This window comes from Argentina silus (genome assembly GCF_951799395.1).
Source record: "Argentina silus genome assembly, chromosome: 4".
NCBI lineage: Eukaryota > Metazoa > Chordata > Actinopteri > Argentiniformes > Argentinidae > Argentina > Argentina silus.
Window position 1 is genome coordinate 17,046,796 of NC_139658.1, and position 6,728 is coordinate 17,053,523.

The window sequence follows — 6,728 nt, forward strand, 5'->3', positions numbered from 1 at the left end:
TCTCCATACATCCCTCTTTCCTCGTCCGTAGCGAGGCAATTATAAAGATGACCTTTTGTTTTCTCTCTCTCTCTCTCCCTCTTTTCTCGCCAGTGGCGGAGTGTGCTTTCGTAAGACAACAAACACTCCTTTATCTGGATCCGCTATATGGCTGGGAATCTCTGTCTCCCTCCTCTCTCTCTTCTTTCGGTCTCCGTCTCTCTCTGGGGCATGTGTTTTTGCATCTCTTTTTCTTTGTACTGCCCTCATCTTCCTCACTGACTTTCTCTTTGTCTGTTTTTCTCTTCTTCAATTCAATTCAAAGAGGATTTATTGGCGTGAAAAGCGAAAGGACTGAAAGGATTGCAATTGCCGAAAACAAATTATGTTCACAGTAAAAACCGTAACAGAAACACAATATCGCTATTATTAATGACAATAGCCATGATAATCATAAGACCCCCAACAGCAAACAAACATAACATATAGAGTGTTTCTCAGTCTTTGGCCCTGTGTATGGCTGTGCTCCCCCCCCCCCCCCCCCCCCCCCGCTTGAACAGTAGTTCTACTGTACACCATGGGCCAGAGTGAAAAACAAATATCTCACTCTGCCGGGTCAACATCAGAGTGTTCTATTGTGTTCTGGGCCACGCTGTTTTATGTAATAGGCTACTCGGGTTATGGCTGTTATCTTGTTTGGTCATTTGCTTTTTGGTTACAGTGCTGTTTGAAAGTTTGTGAACCCTACAGGGATGGTCATTATTTTTGTATAAAATATTAAAATGAAGTTATAAAACTTTATCTAAACCCTAATTCGTAATAAAGACATTCTAAATAAAGGATAGAAACAAAAACATATGATATATTTTCATTGTTTATTTAACAAAAACTCAGATTTCATGTTTGCAAAAATATGTGAACCTCTTCAGTCAATAGCTTGTGGCACCTCCATTGGCAGCAATAACTTGGATTAAACATCTCGTATAGCCACTAATAAGTCTCTGACATCTGTTTTGAGGGATTTTTGCCCACTCCTCCTTACAGAACTCCAGCCAATTGAGTGAGGTTTGAGGGGTGTCTGCCATGAACTGCCTGCTTCAGGTCCTGCCACAGCATCTCGATTGGATTTGTGGTAGGCAGTGTTGGGTTTTCGACAAACTTAGTGGTTTTGATTTTGACCAAAAAGGTGAATTTTCTGTCCAGAGAACGGACTTCCAGAAACCTTCAGGCTTGTCCAGGTGGTCTCTGGCAAAGTTAAGACAGGCAGTTTGGTTCTTTTTTGACATGTGTGTGTGTGTGTGTGTGTGGTCTTACAAGCTGGCATTTAGCTCTGACATAAAATAAGCTTTCTGTATTTATAGTAAATAGAAGACTCTGCCCATAGGACCAGGTGACTATGAAGTGAGACAATTTCAATTCTGCCCCAATCTTCTTAAGTTTACCATCCCCCGGAAAACAAATTGCTCTGAGCTCTGTGGAATGTCTTGAGGTGTCAAAACTGTGATGTCATCAGTTCAGATGTAATAAGATGAATGATGGTTGGTGGTCTCCTTATCAACAGCTCCTAATTTAAATACTGTGGTTTTTAGGATGATATAAAAAGCAGAGGTCAGGGAAAAGCTCACTCTCTTGTTCCTGTGTCCTGTTGTGAGGTTCTCATTATGTTGTGAGTAGCATTGTTTTGTGATGACCGGTGGTCATCTCTCTATCTCTCTCTCTACTCTCTCTATCAGAATGTACAATTTTTCTATGAAGTATTTGCCTCACAATACATATAAGTATACAGTATTATTAAAGCCTCATTTGATTCATTCTATTTGACCTTTCTTGCACTATATACGCAGACTCAGCAATTATTTGGACATATTGGTAATTACATTGGAGATTATCAATATTAGATATGCTTTGCTATCATCAAAATATAGCCGAAAGTCTCTGCCAAATATAAATGTGGAAACAGATATTAATATAAATCCGTCTACAACTGAAGGGATAACGTCAGGTTCCTGATCATCTCTGTTTTGTTTTTACACACAACCTTTGGAAGACATCTCGAGTCTGAGATCTAACTGTCTGCAGATGGAGAGAGGGGGGAGGGAGGGAGGGAGGGAGGGAGGGAAGGAAGGAGGGAAGGATAATCAAACAGAGTCTATGGTTGAGACATGTTGGTGCTGAGGAAGTGTCTGTCCCTAGCAGACTGATTGGCGTTTTACGACACACTTACCTCTACGGCTATCATTGCACACACACTAATAGGATAATGCAGGTTAATCCAATCACTGAACACATACACTGTCTCCGTCTGTCTGTCTCTGTTTGTCTGTCTGCCTTTCTGGATCGCTGCCTGCCTGGCTGGCTGGCTGTCGTTTTGAGTCACTTACACACTCACACACACACATATGCACCTATACGCACGCATGCACACACACACACACACACACACACACACACACACACACACACACACACACACACACACACACACACACACACACAGCACAGCACAGCACAGCACAGCACAGCAGAAGAGGTTGATATCAGGAGAGAGAGTGGATAAAGACATCGGGATGTGATGATGTGAGGAGTAGCATGGCTCTGATAAGAAATGTCACTGCTCATGATTCATCTTTAAAAAGAGTCAATCACCCCTCTGGAGAGAGAGAGAGAGAGAGAGAGAGAGAGAGAGGGGTAGGGGGGGGGGGGTGAGGGTGAGGGGGAGGGTAGAGAGAGAGGGGAGGAGAGGAGGTTAGACCATCCTAGGCAGGCTGATGGCTGTTTGTGTAGGCTGAATGCATGAAATGACTCTACCAAACCTTAAAGGGCAGTGCCTAATTAAATCAGAAGGGGGTGACGACAGCAGCTCTGCTTATCCAAACCCTGACTACAGTATATTCACTCACTCACGGCACTTTTACTGTGCCTTTGCTTCCTCGTCTGTCACCACATCTAATATTAAAGGTTTTCACACCTGTTATGGGGCTTATGGCATATCTAGATAGAATACCGTACACCAGCTGGGTGTTACATATTTGTGCTGGATGTGTGTGCTGGATGTGCACTACGCAGATTCATTACAGAGAAGGCTACAGTGGGCTGTGGGCTCAGCCTGTCAATTATAGTAGGAATCCTTGGCAGGGGTTGAATGATAAGGATGCTTGGGGGTTGTTAGGAACTCCCATAACAAACCAGTACACAGTATGAAAGACATACATATCAGTGTGGGCTGGTAAGTGTCTTTTGGTGCTTTCATACAGTAAATGGCGTAACAGGCCTGGCCAGCTGAATGCTAGTGTACTGGTTGCATTGACCACTGCATTCAATTGGCTGTGATTTCAGAGCTCTTTAAGAGCTCTTTTGCAGTCTGTTCCCTTGTTGCCTCAAAAATCAATATCCTCCCAGCGGGTGTGTGTTTGTGTGTGTGTTTGTGTGTGTGTGTGTGTGTGTGTGTGTGTGTGTGTGTGTGTGTGTGTGTGTGTGTGTGTGTGTGTGTGTGTGTGTGTGCGTGCGTGCGTGTGTGTGTGTGTGTTTGTTTGTTTGTTTGTTTGTTTGTTTGTTGGTGTGTGTCCAGAGCTTAGAGAAGGCTGGACACAGCTGGCACAGAGGGGTAGAGTGGCACCACCACTGGCCTGTCCCCCCATATTCCTGTCACCCTCTGATGACATCACCTCATGACCTCACCCCCGGCAGCATTCTGCTCTTTGAAATCAACTGTCAGGACCGCTCGGCATGAAATGCCCTGCTGTGAAATGCCCTGCTCTTGCCCTGTGGTTTGGTGGCAACAGTTAACGTCACCGTGTGGGGCGAGGTTAGCTACAACAAGCTGACCTCTGCTACAGTCTATGAGGTAGAAGGGAATGTGTCTTATCATGTCTGTGAGACTGTGTATCTTTACCAGGGCCACAGGGCCTCTCACATTGGCTCTATTGAGGACAGAAATAGAAGCTGCTTAGGATGCTGGCCTATTCTCCACAAGTGTCTCCATAGCTTAGTAGAACTACGTCTCCAGAAGTGCTCTCCTTACTCCAGAAGTTTCCCCTCCTTCTCCAAGTCACTTGAATGTCACTTAGATGTCATAATGGTCTGTATATGATCCATGGTGTGGATCCACTGTATAATGAAGAGATATCTCCCAGGAGTTCTAGATGGACCACAGCCGCTCCTTGACTGACAGTGCCACACTGGGGCAAGCAAGGAGGACCACTCCTATGTTAAATGAACGCTTTATTTTCCACTTACAAACTGTTGGATGGGAACATGCCTATTTATACTATATTCTATACTATGGGATTTGGCCAGTCACAAAGCTCACAACAGGGAGCAGCATGGTGTGCCATAGCAGACATACTCATGCACACACACACACGCACCAGCTGCTCTCCTTCCTGCCTTCCCGACAGCACCTTCACCTCTTAACACTAAGCTATTACGCATCTAGCATTAGACTGGTGTCTCAGGAGAAGCAACCATGCAATTATCCAAAGCCACCTCATCAGAGAGCTTCAGCACACCCAGACACATAAGAATGCACCAGTTGGCTAGTTGTGCAGAATTACCACATAATCTTATGTCACTGCAAAAATCAACAAATTGTATGGCAGAAGCTCTTCTAATCCCATTGGAAGGTTATAGATGGGGCTATCACCTTGTTGTAGGGGTTCCTTTCTCCTTAGCGCCCTGTCACATTCCTGGGAGAGTGAATGAGAGTTCAGTGGGTTTGCATTTCTACTGTGCTGTTAATGTCAGGGTGACGTTAAGCCAAGATAGCGCTCTCCTCTCTCATTTCCTCTTTCCTTTTCTACCTCCTCTTCTCTTCTCCCCCTGCAGACTGCTTTCCAGCTTGGACATCTTGCAGTGGGAGAGGTGAGAAGTTTGGCTGAGACACATATTTCCTTAGACACACACACACACACACACACACACACACACACACACACCACACACACACACACACACACACACACACACACACACACACACACGCACACTCAGTTGTTGGCTGACTAGTGGATGGGAGCTTGGCGTGAGTGAGTAAATATCTGTGTGTGTATTTATATCAACGGTGTGTTCTGTTGCTTTCAGGCCTGTTGCTATATGCCGCAGGTCTGGCTTCACATGAACATGACTGACAGTCATGGCTTAGATGAATCAGAGGCCTAATAATAACATGTTGTGTTATGTAGAGTCCATAATAGCACAGCCATTTGGCTGAATAAAATAAGAAATAAATTGTATCTTCCCCATCCATACAACCCAAATTACAAACACACAGTAACAGACATTGAGCAGACACTTAGCAACAACAGCACCATCTCCTTTTTGTCACACACACACACACACACACACACACACACACACACACACACACACACACACACACACACACACACACACACACTGCACACACACACACACACACACACATACACACACTAAAAGGGTGTACACATGCCACTGAACACGCATGGCCTCCAGGATTTGGTATGCACAAACAAACACACACACACACCCACACACACACTCACGTGCACACACACACACATTACACGTCGTTGCACACTGTATCACCTATGTAAACACTCCTGCAGAGAGATGTGAACGGACCACAGCGCAGTAAAGAGGATGCCCTTAGAATTGTCTCAGGGTCAGTTTAGACAAGACCTGCTGCTTGATCAACCATGGTTAAGGAGAGAAAAGAGAGAGAGAGAGAGAGAGAGAGAGAGAGAGGGAGGGAGAGAGAGAGAGAGAGAGAGAGAGAGAGAGGGAGAGAGAGGGAGAGAGAGAGAGGGAGAGAGAGAGAGAGAAAAGAGAGTAGTTGTAGAGTTGTAGCTGGCTGTACTTACAGGAGTGAAGAGGTCGTCGAAGGAGAGACGGAAACCTCTCTCCCTCTGCTCAGGTTTCCGGAGACTTCCCAGGTGTGTGTGTGTGTGTGTCTGTGTGTGTGTGTGTGTGTGTGTGTGTGTGTGTGTGTGTGTGTGTGTGTGTGTGTCTCAGACAGACCTATAATCCAGAGCTGCAAGGAGTGTTGTTCTGATAGATGCAGATGAGAGAGAGAGAGAGAATATTATTACTGTAGTCTTGCCTTCTGACAGCTTGCTACTGAACCTCTCTGTTTGCCCGCATGCAAGCTCACCACTGTCAGGAAAAAAAGCAAAACTAAAGCAAAATCACAGAGAGAAAAAACCCTAGAGAGGAGGAGAGAAGTGAGTGCTTCACGGAGGGGTTTTATAATCAGGCTCTGTCGCCACCCCCTCTCACCCTTCTCCCCGCCCTCATTGTTATAGCAACGGCCAATCACAGCTCAGTATCGCACAAGCCTTCCCCAGCCAGCCTGTGGTGTTGAAATGATTCTCAATAACCAGCTAGTGCAATATGCATCGCCCCTGTGTGTGTGTGTGTGTGTGTGTGTGTGTGCGCGTGCGCATGCGCGTGTGTGTGGTTAGCTTTTGGGATTCCTAATCGAAATTGGCAGACCTAAAAGACAGTTGATATAACAGCGTTCATGGCATCTGTGATGTCATGATTACAGTATGACAGTATAACATGTGATGTTGTCTCTCTGTGTGTGGGCTCAAGGAAAGACTTATTAATAAACCCCTGTTTGCTCAGAGACAGTTGGCCATCTGGAAGCAGGTTGTAGCAACTCTGTATCAGCCGTGAAAACAACCCATGGACCGCTGAACAGAAGAACAGTAAATGCACACTGCGAAAGCTCTCAGCTTTTAAGCGGTTATTTTTTTCCCCTTGGAGTG

General features: G+C 45.4%; 1 protein-coding gene across 1 annotated transcript in view; it reads right to left on the minus strand.

Annotated features, from left to right (window-relative positions):
• The window catches only part of cdk18 (cyclin dependent kinase 18), a 26,691-nt gene extending 20,535 nt beyond the window's left edge, over positions 1–6,156 (minus strand). Inside the window, exon 1 of the mRNA XM_083667491.1 lies at positions 5,820–6,156. The gene's annotated coding sequence lies outside the window, so the exon portion shown is untranslated. The remainder of the gene's footprint in view (positions 1–5,819) is intronic.
• Between the last annotated feature and the right edge of the window lie 572 nt (positions 6,157–6,728).